This window comes from Thermobia domestica, chromosome 10 (assembly GCF_964235325.1).
Source record: "Thermobia domestica chromosome 10, izTheDome1.hap1.1, whole genome shotgun sequence".
NCBI lineage: Eukaryota > Metazoa > Arthropoda > Insecta > Zygentoma > Lepismatidae > Thermobia > Thermobia domestica.
In genome coordinates this window covers 33,395,576-33,411,028 of record NC_137463.1, presented here as the reverse complement: position 1 = coordinate 33,411,028, position 15,453 = coordinate 33,395,576, and the positions used below count along the sequence as shown (strand labels likewise).

General features: G+C 35.8%; 1 protein-coding gene across 6 annotated transcripts in view; it reads left to right on the top strand.

Moving 5' to 3' along the window:
- Positions 1-15,453, top strand: part of LOC145662414 (USP6 N-terminal-like protein) — a 318,623-nt gene that overhangs the window by 93,599 nt on the left and 209,571 nt on the right. The gene's annotated exons all lie outside the window — the stretch shown is intronic.

Genomic DNA, 15,453 nt, shown 5'->3' with positions numbered 1-15,453 from the left:
ATGAGATTATTATTATTATTGATTTGAGAATTTAATGCTGTATCTGAAGACGCAGAAGCTGTCAGACAAAACGCAGTATGAACACTAACCAAGAAGGAGGGGGTCGTAAACTATGCAGGGTTTACAAAGGAGAGACGCCAAATAAAAAAAGGATCGAAATCTCTGGTTTAGGCGAAGCGTAGCTCAATTAACTTCTATGGAAGAATTTGTTCTTATGTAATTATTCGTCTGCTACTCGAGATTTTCTTTCTTTTTGGATCAAAAGATCCAATATATTTCAGGCAAAAAATTTCTTGTAGGCCTTATATCTGAAGAACCACATATAGTGTGGCTGAACCCAAACTGTCAGTTAACTCAGTATGATGTGGTTATTCCGTAGAAAATACGAAAACTCGATTTAGGAGCTGTTCAAAAATTTTGTGGTTTCTAATAATAAATAATAATTTTGGTCAAGATCGTAATCTTTTGATCCGCTTTTGGTTTTCCTAATTGCTTGTTCTTTTTTAAAACAGACTACCGACGGTCTTCTTGCCAAATGGAGTGAGATCATTCGAACCGTTCAGAAGATATCAAACTGAAATGCACTTTTTGAAAAGTTCAGTGCGGCATAAAATATTTAATTTTGATTGAAAAAAAAAATTAGGTACGATTAATCATGGTCTATTGACAGTGTAATTTGTAAAGTCTCCGGAATAAAATTACAATAAAATTCGATTTTCGTGACTAATACAGTGTTTCGCTATCAAGGTCATTAACATGCAGGCGAATGATGCTCGAACAGGAAATATTTCAAGGAATATACGTATCCGGCCTTGATAATCTTTCAAATGGAAAGAAACCAGTATTGAAGCCTTAGTATTTTAGCATTAACTAATTTTTATCAACGCTTTTTACTTCAAAGTACAAATGCTTGTAAAATATAATTTAGTATGTTGCATATTTTGTAGTTTTAACTCTATGTAGTTTGAGTGACCATTTTACTAATTAAATATTTGCCTTCTGGATGTAGCGAATGTAACTTTTGAAACAATAATATGTATTGTTTAAATATATTATATAAAATCTGGTTTTGAAACATTTGGAGTTTGGTAGAAGAAGAGAAAAGGACACCTTTACACCCACTTCTCACGATTTTGTCGTTATTAACGTAGCTGTAATCAATGTATGAGTTATGAGAGGTAAAGGGAAAATCTTCTAAGTTAGTTCCTAGTCATACCATAAATACAGTTAAAAAGCAAAGAATGAACTACAGACACAGTTATTAAACATTAATATTTGGAAGATACAAAGGCAGCGATTACAGGTAAACTGGTCACTTCTGACCTTCACACAGGCCCGAAATTTGAGGCCAGTCATTGATTGCAGCATGCAGTCGCGAAGGGAAATTCTGCCTCTACCGTTACAAGAGAACGCTTAACAGTTACAGGTTTTAGATGCCTATTTTTACAGATCATGCCCTCCAAAATGGACCGCAACCTGTAATCCATGGTCGGTGCTGCTGAAGGACCAGTCATCCCGAGTAATGAATTCGGACATATTCCTCTTAAGGGTCTTCACTACAACGAAATTAAACTACCGCTAATTTTAGTTTTTCTGTAATATCTTCAAAAGAAATAAAAGTATTCGAAAAGCAGAAACGTAGTGAACTAGACAATACGTTTTTGCATGTGATACCGTTATCACAACTCATCTATCTGCTTTCGATTTGCAACTGTAGATAGATTTAGCATTTTTCGTATGTTCTGTAAATAGCGGCATACCAAAAGCAGATAGGTGAATTGTGGTAAAGGTATCACATGCAAAATCGTATTGTCTAGTTCACTACGTTTCTGCTTTACGAATATTTTTATTTGTTTTGAATATATTACGGAAAAACTCTAAAATTAGCAGTAGTTTAAGTTCGCTGTAGTGAAGACCCTTAAGTTACTTTTATGTGATCGTAGCTTTGTGAGCTGGTATTTAGTCCTGCTGAAAGCTCTACGGCTCATTGTTGTACATGATGCGGGTCGTCAGTTTTATAAGTGACTTCAACATTGTCACTTGACACTTTCGCAGACGTTTTCATTTCATGTGCCACCGTAGGATACCCTGCACCAAATCGTCATTGAAGCGGGATGATGATTGTGAATCCGTGGTGTGTTCTCACGAGCTTTCTGAGATGTTGAGGCATAATGACATTTTGACGATTATAAGGCTTTTCAATCGTCAAGATTTTTTCTTCCGTGATAAGGGTCCCCCTATGAGCTCCATTTTCGTAACGCTGAAGTAATCGTTTTGCTTTTTGCTCCCACTAGACCTTCAGCAGTGCATTGAGGAAGTGATTGGTACTTTGTCGATAATCTCTGAGTCCTAAGTCTCTTCTAAACACACGTAACATCGACATTTTGGACGTTCAGCTCATGATCCATTACTATTTTCTCACAGGATCTCGTCGAATCCGCGCAGCCACAGCTTTTAAAATTTTCTGGCTCCTCACGCTGCGAACTCTTCCTTCCCTTGTCCGGTCCTCATTCGTCCCTGTTTCATTGCATCGGTTTATGGTCCGATGATCGGTTTATGGTACAAACATTCCGCTGATCTTCAGTTTTTCAAGGTTTTGAAAATTATTGGGGATGATTTGCCAGCTTCGTGCGATTACTGCCATACGAATCTCTTGTACACCTTACTCTATTCGACTGACAGTACAACTACAGCCAAACACACAGTGATATTGGTTATTGTTTGTTCAAACATTGCGGACTTGCCTTGATAATCAATGTATCGGTTCCTGTCTGAACTTTGTAACAGAATTTGTGATATGTTCTCCAGTAACAGAATTTGTGATATGTTCTCCAGTACGTCTATATTGCATTTGCTTCTTCAATAGAAAAGTGACAACTCACATCAGAAATGACTCTCTTTTTGTGATATGGTGAATATGCTTCTAAATGTTAGGAGAGTTTATGTAGAAGCATTAAATGTGATGGTACACGTTCGTTCTTCCGAATGATCAATTTCATCATTTGTCCGTTCCTATTGCAGTGCAAACATTGAAATCGATTTCCTGAGAAGTTAATTGTTTGTTATGTCAGTTAAAGAAACGAGTCATTTTTGTCTCAACCACATTTCCCTCATCCCTCCTGTATAGTACTTCCCGGTTTAGCCAGGACTGTGTCCCTCCAAAAATCGTTCAGAACTCAAATGTCCCAGTTTTTCTCCAAAAGTAAGTTAATATCATTCGTGCGATATATATATATCGATGGTTGAGCGCCAAAAGGGCGTAACTGTCGAATTTTAAAATTTGGAGGGAGTTATTAGCATTTGGTTCTGTGCCAGAGAGGCACATATCACTTAAGCCTCTAAACTAATAAAATTGCAGTTACGCCTTTTTGGCGCTCAACCATCGATATATATATATATATATATATATATATATATATATATATATATATATATATATATATATATACCGCCACCATTCTCACCTAATAGGAATAATCTACTGTCACTCATTTTCGATGAGTATTGACCTATTATTTATTAATTCTGATATTTCAGGAAAAAGCAAATGCTTAAGTACGACTATACAGTAAATTTAGTTGTCCTGATTTTTAGCGTAAATTTTTATGGGGTATACTTTTTTCAAGCCTGCAAATCTGGGAGCCTACTTCTGTAAAAATCCCTTAAATCAAACATGATTATACCTTTTACCTTAGGTTTAAAGGAGCAGTGATTCGAGTTTTTCTCTATATAAGCGAAAGGACGAGGTATTATTTATTCTTTATTTGCATGATTAAATTATGTAAATATTATTGCTTCTTCAACAGTTATTATTGTTACTGTGTAACGAAGTTAGTATGAAAAGGACAAATAAGTTAAACTGTTGATTCACTTTTACGTTTGAAATGTTTTGTCATTAGTCTACCTCTTGAATGTTGGATTTAAAAACTTATTTGATTACGCCATCTGCATATTTTCTATGTACTGAATAATAATTTCTTTAAATGAAAATGAACTTAACTGGAGTTAATCATATTTGTAGAATAATGTCATGTCAATTGCAGGGAAATAAACGGAAAATATGTACTTATCTTGTCCGGAAACAGTTTTTCATATACTAGGTATAATCAGCTGCTACATTTATTAGTAGACAATATTGTATTTTATTATTTTGCAAGGATACATTTGACCATTAGACTGTTTAAGTTAGGTAGAAAAAAGTTACTAAATAACCATTGCATGAGTTGAAATATATATATGGAAAGTGTATATATATTAGAAATATTACACTTGTCCAAGCCGAAAGCTGATTTTCAGGTGTAGCTGCTCCTTTTTTGTGGTTAAAAAAGTAAGTTTTTTCTATCAGTTTATGATGCTTATTGATCGTATCCCGTCATTTGATTGTTTTGACATATATTTCCGTTTTGTGAACATGAATTACTATTCGATGCAATTAGCGCTGACAATTGGATGACTGGAGTAATGTATTGTTACGAGACCGTGACGAGTAAATTCAAAATTTAAAACAAAACATTATTAGAGATCATAATGAGATGACAGGCAGCGTAAATAAAACTTTTAGAAAACTAGAATTGTAGTCTAAAATGCATTTATTACAAATTCATACATTATTCCTAATGTAGTTACGTTGTAATTATATTAACACGATTTCATTCATTCTTTGCTTTTGAATTTTTACATTGGAATTTTTCTGTGTTGTTTAGAGTGCTATAATTTTGTATTCATTATCAGCTTAATTCTTTGTATATAGGGAAACTGTAATTTGAAATTGTATTGAAGAATGCAAAAACAAAACCGATTGATATTCCGCCATATAACCGTGATTTGAATGAAGTTATAGATTGATATATGAGGAAAGATAAATTGTTTCTCCATAAAAGTCTCGAAACTAGACATGAATGGAAATTATCCACAATTTGCCCAACAGTTTTAATGTTATTGGTGGAAATAAAATTATTGTTTCAGAATTGTATCCACACACTTCGTGAACTTCCGTGAACTGCCAAAATAATCATTATAATTCGGATTGAACCTACAATCTTCGTCTTCTTTCATTTTTTTTTTTTTTTAATTTCATTGTTCCATGTGGGCTCACTTCTTTTAATGAGCTTCGTGCAGTTTGGGCTGTCTTTCACCCATCCACGTTGAGATTCTTTCCTCTGATGTAATGTTAATCATCATCTTATGTCTCTTCATTTCTTCGTTTTTGTGTCGATTTTTCTTCTCAGTACTTTTTCACCACGTAATTTCGTTCCTTTTCATAACATTATGAATCATCTCCGTCTTTGTGTGTGTCTTTCCATCAGAGCTGCTTCTAACTATCGTTGGTTCATTGCTGATTCTATCGTGCTTAGTTATATACTCTATTATATACTCTTCAATTCGAGATAATTTTTATCTCAATGAAATTTGATTCCATTTTATATAGAGATAGATAGATATAGATATCTTAAATAAATGGCTTTCTTACCCTCTTAATGTTCTTTCTGAGCTCCTCGGATGTTAGCGTATATACCTTCGGATTCGATTTCCGCTGGGAGCTCATATGGTTCAGGCCCCATGTTAAGCTGTAAGGTCCACATCTTGTATAGCCTTTGTACTGAAAGGGGCGTTAAACCACAATCAGACCTACCATCAAAAGCAGCTAGCCAATGTGAGTAATCGGACTACACTCATTCTTTTCTCTCGCATTACTGCATGCTTATGCTGTTGTATTTCTGCGTGATTTTAATCCTCTGAAGCTCTAGTCCACTGTGCCATGTTTTCTTCAGTTCTCATTCTTCACTTTACGCACAGTGTATCATAATCTGTATAAACCATATACCACTGCGCAACAAAAGTGCCTCATAGATTTGCGTTAGTGTAGTCCCCAATTGATTTTGATTCTTCGACACTGCTCGTAACGTACCTGCTCAGAATGTTTCTCTGGGTCATTCTTTTGTCGAAAGTTTCTCCAAACTTCTAATATTGAAGCTCTATTACACGTCTTTTCCAGGTCTGTGAGCACCAGATTCCGTTCTTCCGGATTTACTGAGAACTTCTTGTTTCTTCAATCCGAAGATGAGGTCCGTTGTTGTTGTACCTGTCATAAAATCAAATTGTTCTTTTATCATGGCACATTCGTCCTTTAATTCTTGTAATTCTGAGTCTTTTTCTTCCCTTGTAAGTTTGTACAGTTGTACTTCTCCACTGATCCTGGATTTTCTCCTGTGCATATTAGTCAAGTTCCACAATACTTCAGTATCATCTCCTTTGAGGAACTTCATCTTTCTACTAGAAACTCTCAGGCTCTACATTTTTCTTCAGTCTTTATAAACCTCCAATTTAAAGATACCTTAAAAGATAATTTGAAGATAAAACCAATCGTTCATTTGGCTTCACATTTTCGCTGTGGTTTATTTCATTTTCTACATTCGATAGTTCTTCGAAATATGCTTTCCATTTATTTTATTCCATAATGTTTCTTCGATCTGCTTCACTTTAGTTGTGCCTCTTTTTGCCCTCTATTTGGACTCATACAAGATTCAGGATTTTATTGCGGCCTTCCTTACTTTTTTTTTTTTTTTTTTTGCTTGGGCCATAATCTTCATTACTTTTCTTGTCATTTTATACTTATATTCTTCACGAATTGTGCCTTGTTTCACCTTTTCCTTTCCGGTCCATCAAATGGCACCGAGTTTCGAATGAAATAAGTAGATTCCTAAATAGAGCTAGCTTCCTGCTTACATACAATTAATCTGTCTTCATACAACTGCATCATAAATGTGGGGGCCGCGGTGGCTCAATGGTAGAGCGTTCACCTCTGGTGCTTGGGGTCCCGGGTATGATCCCAGCCCCTACCAAGTGAACCTTGTGGTGGACAAACACCGTGTGCGTGGGTTTTCTCGGGGTTCTCCCGTTTCCTCCCACTTTCTTCATTCCACCATTTCATTCATTACTTATAATCCCCGTCTCCTTTAGCATAACCGGCATAACCGTGGGACGTAAAACTCAAAGATTTCATTTCATTTCATTTTGCATCATAAATGTGCTATCCGAGAGAATATATTTCAGGTGTCGTTAAAAGAAAAAGCTATGATTGTGAAAAAAAAAAATATCCTTTGAGAAAAGATTGTTTAATGATGAATGTTTTCTTCGGTCGAAATTTTTTGAGAACGCTTATTGTCATTTCGTTCTTATTTCATAAATAAGTACAGTCCAACATCCCCAAGACGATACATGAAGTTTTCAAGTAAAATCGATCGTCTGAAGAGGAAATCTTTTTTTAAAGTCGTTCAATGATTTATCAAAGACTTTCAAATCAAGGAGTAAAACTGAAACAAGAGGAACTGCAATTAAAAATATATAAAACATTGTTACGCTTTTCTTTCTTATTATTATTATTATTTTTTTTTTTTTTAAGAAAAATGTCATATTAGAGTGGTGAAAGGAGAGACTGAAGGATTGTATCATTCCAGTGGTGATAAGGAGCTCATAATTTACATTATTACACATTCATTTCCACTTATCTTCTCTATTGTACTGTTCACTATTGAGTAAAAGCTGAAAATATCAGACGCAAGTAGAGTTAGCATGGAATTCATAAGTTCTCAGGGATCTACTGCACGATTAACAATTCATAAAGAGAGAAAGAAAGAAAAGAAGCACATTCGAAGACGGCTAGACATAGTTGTTGAGATTTTCACAAATTCACATTATATTTCACAAATCCTATCACAACTAGGACAGTGTGTAAAATGAAGAAAGGAAGAAACAGTCTTTCATTAAAAAATTGTTAACGCAGTGAAGTCCCTTTATAAGACTGTGTTCCCTCCGCTGCCCCCCGCCAGCAATGCATTCCAAACTAAGGATTGTTGGTGCCTGGAAGTCTCTTAACAGCATCATATTGGATACGTTATGCCCGTTTACCGAAAGTCAATAATTATTAAAGAATTGCAATTAATCGGCCCCAGCCCGGCCCGACCTGAAGAGAAATCAGTGTCGGCCCGGACCAAAGAAATAACAGAGTCGGCCCGCCCAGCCCAGCCCGTGCAGGTCTCTATCATACTCACTAGATTCGTTTCATATATAGCCTACGTTTTTTGAAAACGTGTTACATCAATTAAAGATAAATATTGCAGCTTCATCGTACTATTTTAGTCTCTATTATAATTATCGGTAGTAAGTTCACGCGTTTCAATTTCGGATCAGGGGGCACGATGGCTCAGTGGTAGAGCGCTTACCTCTAGTGCCTGGGGTCTTAGTTCGATCCATGGCAAGTAAGTTTGTGGTGGACAACAATGTGTCCATAGGTTTTCTCGTGGTACTCCAGTTTCATCCCACTTTCTCATTCTACCAATTCTTCTATTATCATTCACTTGTCTTAATCATCGTCTCCCTTAACCTAAAAGGCATAATCGTGGAATATTAAAACGTGGAGAGATTTCATTTGAGTTTTGATTTCAGACCACGTTCTCACCTTGTAAATACTGAGATAGTAGCCTGTGCTCTTAATTAACAAAAGAGTTATTTCCATTGCAGTTTACTATTCCATTGGCAGTGTTGAGATGACAGTTATATTTTAAAAAACTTAAACATTTTGTTTATGTGAGTCTAAGGACGCATTGATTGGTGCAAGGAGTCTGCAATTTTTTCGCAGGTAATGTAAGGTTTTGGACAGTAACGTGTTGGTGAGTTTTGTCGGAGTTCTTCTATTTCCTCACACTTTCTCCATTGCACCAATTCCATCATTATTTACTTATATTTTTTTAAGAAGTGTAACTGTGGAATGTTCAACTAAAACTTAGATTTCATTTCATTTACAATATAATATTTGTATTTATTTTATAAAACTGACATAAATTATAACAAAATAAATAAGTTATTACAAAATAAATACAAATATTATCTAAAAAGTAGTGAAGAAGGAACATACACAGCAAGATAAGTCATAAATCACCGTTGAGTTCATTTTTCTAGTCGCTGCCTTAACCTAGATTTTTGAGTAATTCAAATTCTGGTCACACTGTAATTTCTATGGATGACAACACTGAAAATTCTTCCGATTCGTATTTTCGGGTGTAGAATAACATTATCTATTACTGTGGTAAGTTACATTTTATTACCTGTTTCCATTTACGATAAACGGGCAAAAAAATATTAGTTTTTCAAAAATATTTAGTCGTCTGCCCCGTTAACATAGACTCCCTAATATTAACTGGACGTGACCTTTCCCGTTAGTCCAGTGGCTAGAGCACACACTTCTGGTTTACTCTGTCCAGGGTTTGGTTCCCGGTGGAGGAGCATTGGAATTTGAAAACATTACTCTGTTATGATTTTACCTTAGACTGTAGGTCCACGTCAGGCACGTAGCCAAGGGGGGGGGGTCTGGACCCCCCCTCCTTCAAAACCAGAAAGGATGACAGAAAAACGAGAACATGAAGAATCAGCGTTAAAAATTAAAAGCTACAGAAAGCGTTTGGTTACTCTTATGATGAGCTGTGTGTGGAGCAAACGCGGGGTCTCAAAAATGTATATTATTGTAACGGAGCATTCCGACTTCCATTGAGCTCCATACTAATCCTATGGACTACAAATAACGATCGTTAAACTAGTTCGATCAGGTAGTCTCTCAGATAGAACTTAAGAAATGCCTACAATCACCAATAATATGAACCTGGCAACATAGATTCCAGTTACATTTGTTAAAGAAATTTTCAATTTCATGCAACACTAATACATTTTATACGATGTCTTTACTGCCGAAAGAGATCTCTTTGCTATCCTTGACGGCATTAAACGAAGATAAGAAAAAGAAGAAAGAATACAAGAAGAGCCGAGTTCGAATGACCTCGAAAGACTATACCTTTTTCAATACTTTTGTATGCTTTTACTCGAGATTTTTCATAGTTTGTTATTAAAAATACTAACATATCCTCATTTTATTGTCCTAAAGGAAGTATGGATATGTTGCGAGTAAAGTACGTAGTTTAGATTAATGAAGCCCTGGTGTGTAACCACATCATTTCATGTCAGCCCCCCTCCCCCTCCCCCCCGCTTGCGAAATCCTGGCTAAACGAACCAATATATGTTGCCAGTAAAATAGTTTAGAATGATCGAGTCCCTCGTATGATAACCACAGTATTTCGCACGGACCCCCCCGTATTACGAAATCCTGGCTACGTGCCTGGCCACGTCTCATATAGCCCGATGCTAAAAAGAAACTCGAAAATTCCATAATCAGACATAACAACAGGCACTTGAATCCGGTGCAGTTGATGGATGAACAGGTCATCATGCAAGATTATCTATTACAGTATTGGCCTTCCCAACCACACTATGTCATCCTTAAGGGAGCTGGATTACAGGATGACGCCATCTCCCCCGGGAATTTATTTGCAAGACTTAAATGTGAACTTGACTTATGATATTAAAATGGACCAGTGATTGAAAGTTCCTTGCAAGCAAAATTCCCTAATAATGGCTACCGGAAGCTAATAAAGAATGTGCAAATGAAAAAAAGAAAGAAAGACAATTCAGGAAGCTGGAACTCAGGTGGCGGAAACATGTCAACGCCCCAAGGATCGTCGGATGGCGTATCTTGAAAACAAGTGAAAATTTGTCTGTATGAAGGAAGATGGAGAAAGTGCTTTCCGGTAGACGATTTTCACTGTTCGTTTCCTTGCTCCTTAAAGTAACGTTCAGATGGAGAAACAACAGTTTGTAATGGTTATAAAGCATTTTTACGCTTTAATCCTTGGTGAAAAAATTGCCAACGTCTTGTGATAATTTTGAAAATATGTACAATTTCTTAGGTTATGAACGAAGAACAGAAAATCGAAATTTAAGTTGAAAGCCATTAGTCGATCAAGTACTGGAGACAAAAATTAGAACTTGCTAGTAAAGTTTTGCATTTGTAGGCTGCTAGAAATTCGTATGAACTGTAACTGTAATTGCAGTATTGCTAATTCAGCCATTATGGCTAAATCAAACCATTTTCGCATGGTGTTAGGACATGAAAATGTAGTTCAGCCATTAGCTTTAAATTTGACTAATTCTGCACTCATAATTGTCAGTTTGTAGTCATGAAATACAATAAAGAGTAATATTGTTATTTCAATATAATATACACTGAAACAAGTATCAAATAATTTAAATTTCGTCTCTACAACGATGGATCAGTACTAGAGGGAATTCACAACAGAGTGGTCAGGGAGACCAAAGGGAAAATGCGAAAATGAACCACTTCTGTCAACCAAAACTTCCAAATATATATGAATAAAAATAAAACGTAATGTGGCTTCATTCTGTTTACAGTAGACTAGTGCTTACTTATATTCCTATTCCACAACGTATTTAATGTATCTTGTATCATTCTCGCTGACGTTACACGGTGTAATAGCGAATCATGATTTCGGATACTTCGCCTTCCAAATGGTTAAGTTGGGTATTAGTCTTTCGAGATTATTTTTCGATAGGGATTGTACCTTTTAGTGTTGTGCTACATGAATAATGCAGCGGTATATTGCGGACATTATAGCAAGGATTGGGAACGAAGGAAAATATTCAACTTGAGGTACTTAGTATATCTGATCAGTGATGTGAGCCAACCGTTTTGTAAATACCTTAAATGTAAATTAAGAGTAAAAGAGTTCGATTTGTAAATGTCAGGAGGAATATTACGGTATTCGTTAGGTATATAGAGTAAAATTACGAAATGTTCTGCTTGTTTTATTATCAAATTCTGTTAGCTATAAATATACTATAATTTTACAAGAAAAATGAAATGAAATCTTACAGTTGAACGCTCCTCGTTTATGCCTGTTAGGCTAAGGGAGATGGATAATTAAGACAAGTGAATCATGTTGGAAGAATTGGTGGAATGAGGATGTTAGAGGAAATGGGAGTACTCCAAAAAACCTACTAATACGATGTTATCCACCACAAACTTACTTGGCCGGGGATCGAATCAGGGACTCAACGCACCAAAGGTAAGCGCTCTTTCACTGAGTCACCGTATAATTTTAGAAGAGCTTGAGAGTTTTTAGCTTTATTTTGTAAGTCATTTTGCTACTTTCTCAAGGCTTTTGTTGGTAACACTGAACTTACGACATGTCTGAAGTCAGGAATAAGGTATTTGTTGCTGTTGCATATTTATTATTATTATTATTATTATTATTATTATTATTATTATTATTATTATTATTATTATTGACATCGCTTTAAAGACTAAATTTAAACTGTTTAATACTTGTTTTAATGTATATTATATTGGAACTAACAATCTTGCGCTCTAGTATATTTTTTTTCTTTTAATACTAATAAGTATACTAGTATTGAGAAAAAATATTACACCGTGTTACTTAAAATTAAATTGCAACCTCAGTTTCTCATTGGTTTGGAGTTGGTAGACGTTTCCCAACCTGTGATGTTCGCGAGTCGTTGTTGATGGTACGTATAACTTATGATGGTATTAATAATTAATATGCTTTGGTGGTACGCCAGTGAAAAAGTTGAGAACTGTTGTCTAGATTAAATTTCCAGCATGAAATACCATTATCGAAGTTTTCTAGTTTTCATTTGACTTCACTGTTGAATTTCAGTGCTATAGCCTTCGAGACAAACACATTTAGCAATTAATATTTAATCTTAGAATAAGTATTTTGTTTCACAGTAGCCCTATATTCTAACTGAAATCGGGCCCCGTATAGGAATTGAACTATAGGAATTTGACCCTACGTTTCAATGCAATTAATACTTACTAGGTTGCCTTGGCTAAAGCAATCCTGTTGATCACTTATCTTGGTAACCCGAATATTATTTAAATAAAATGACTGGCAAAATGAATCCTTTTAAATCGATACTGTCAAATATACTGTGATAGTTTGCAGTATCACAGTGCAATAGATCTTAGGAAAGTAAATGATTATTGTCAGAAGAACCGGAACTTACTAAGATCAGGATTTATGCAACGCAACGTGTGTATCAGATTAATTTGGTTTCTCTTTTATTACTGGAAATGTGTCTTTCAAACCAAAATTTAAAATGAATGGATCCAAGTTTTGACAGCCTCTGATAAAGGCCGTTGTCCTTACCAACATGCCCAACCAGGGGTGCCCACAGAGGGGGGCTATGACGCAAACTGCGTCATTGAAATATTTGGGGGGGGGTAAAAATCTATATAAATATGTTTGAGGGGGTGTAAAAATTAATCGAAAAGAAGATTTTTTCAAGGAAGAACACCTACGGATAGACAATTGGGGGGGTGCGTCATGAACATAAGGGGGGGCACCACTATGCCCAACGACACATTTTTACGAGTAAAGAACATTTGTAGTATGATTTACTTGTTCGTTGTGTTTGTATATTAATTGAATTCGGACAGTTACAGAGTCAATTGTAAAGAATGGTGAAAATGAGCGTCTTTATATAGATTGCACTAGCAAGCAAGCAGCTCGTCACTATATCTATGTGATCCTTGAATTGTAAGGTTGTTCCTTTCAGTGTGTGTGGTGTCCTTCTTTCAAATATGCATTGATGGCAATAAGGGACATAGACCTACGTCATTATGTAATTCTTTGCACTTGTGTTTGAGAATTGGCATAGAAGTTAAGTAGCTATGTCAATGACCTGGTTGTGAGTGGTGAAGAACAAGAAGTGTGTTTCGTGTAGGAGGTAACTTTAAGAGGCCGCATTTCTTCACTTTCATGTAACGTCAAGGCCGTTAAGGCCGTGCCCAGAAAGAAAAAGCAGAAATCTCTTTCTATGAAGTATGGTTTACCAAAACTTCTTTATATACTTATACTGTCTCCGTATGTATGTATGTCCTTCTGGGAGACTAGATAGTGAGAATAGATTTTCTGCGATCAATTAGAAGCGTCTCAAGAATATATTTCATTTCCATCATTAAATCTATACGCAAACCGGAAGTGATAGAAATTCATCAGAACTTTCGGTTTCAGTATAGATCTACATAGAGCAAAATCTATAAGATATGGGGAGAAGGTGTTTGTTTCGAATCGATTTAGCGTTCTATGAAAAAGAACCATCTTGTTTCTTAAGAGTCTTCATCCCGACGAAATTAAAATACCGTTAATTTTACAGTAATTATGTGATATCTTCAAATAGATAAAAGATAATTGAAATATGGAACAAAAAGCGCCCTAGACAATATTATTTTGCGTGAGGTACCGTTATCACAAGTCACCTAGTGGCTTTATGTTTTCAGTTGTCTAGAAACGCGAAAATAATTGCCGATTTTCAAAATGGCTCGAAATCGAAAGCAGATAAGTAAGTCGTGATAACGGTTTCTCATGTAAAATGATATTGTCTAGGGCGCTCTTGTTCCACATTTCGATTATCTTTTATCTATTTGAAGATATCACATAATTAATATAAAATTAGTGGTATTTTAATTTCACCGGGATGAAGACTCTTAACCATCTATTCAGACCGGAGTGGAAGCGACAGAAATCAACCACTTGCGGCTAGTAGTAATTGACGTACTTCTACACAGCAGAGGACTTGCCGCCGCTGTGTATATTTTATTACGTGTCTCTGTGATCTTTTGCGCTGGCGCCATTACTGTCTGACCGTAGTGCGAGTTCCCTTTATACTTTTACCGCCTGCTTTATATATTTTATTACGTATGTGATTTTTTGCTGTAGCCATTATTGTTGGAATTAATTGCGACTTCCTTTTATACTTTTACAGCTTGTTTTGTATAGCTTATTACGTATGTGTGATTTTTCCGCTGGCGCCATTACTGTCTGACCGTAGTGCGAGTTCCCTTTATACTTTTACCGCTCGCTTTGTATATTTTATTACGTATGTGTGATTTTTCCGCTGGCGCCCTTACTGTTTGGTTATGCTTTGACTTCCCTTTATACTTTTACCGCTTGCTTTTTATATTTTATTACGTATGTGTAACCTTTGCGCTGGCGCCATTACTGTTGCGAGTTTTGCACACCCGATTTGTATATTTGCTGCTTGGTAGCCGTGGACGTTAATGGTATTTTTCGGCACGCTTTGTATATATATTTATTATTGTGACTTAAGTAAGAAGAGAAAGTTTACGCACCTTTGATGACACGGCCGCTATTTTGTTGGCTATTTCCTGGTTGTTTGTTGTTGCAGTTGTATAATTTATGTCCATATCGCAGTGTTGTTTGTAATGAGAATAATTACACTGATTTTTCCATAAATAGGTAAATTTTTCTTTTAGGGATGTTTTGTAGTGTTGCAGCGAAAACTAATTAGATTGTTGTTGACTTTAGTTTAGCGTTTCTTTTAGCAGTGAGGTTATATGAGACGTGGACATACTGATTAACGTGGAATCCGAACCACATGAGCTTCCGCCAGGAATAGAACCCGGGCTGACCACGCCAAAGTTGCGTACGTTAACCGATTAGCCAGGGAGGAGCTCTACAGTGATTAGACTACGTATAGTTACCTATAATATAATTTTTACGTAAT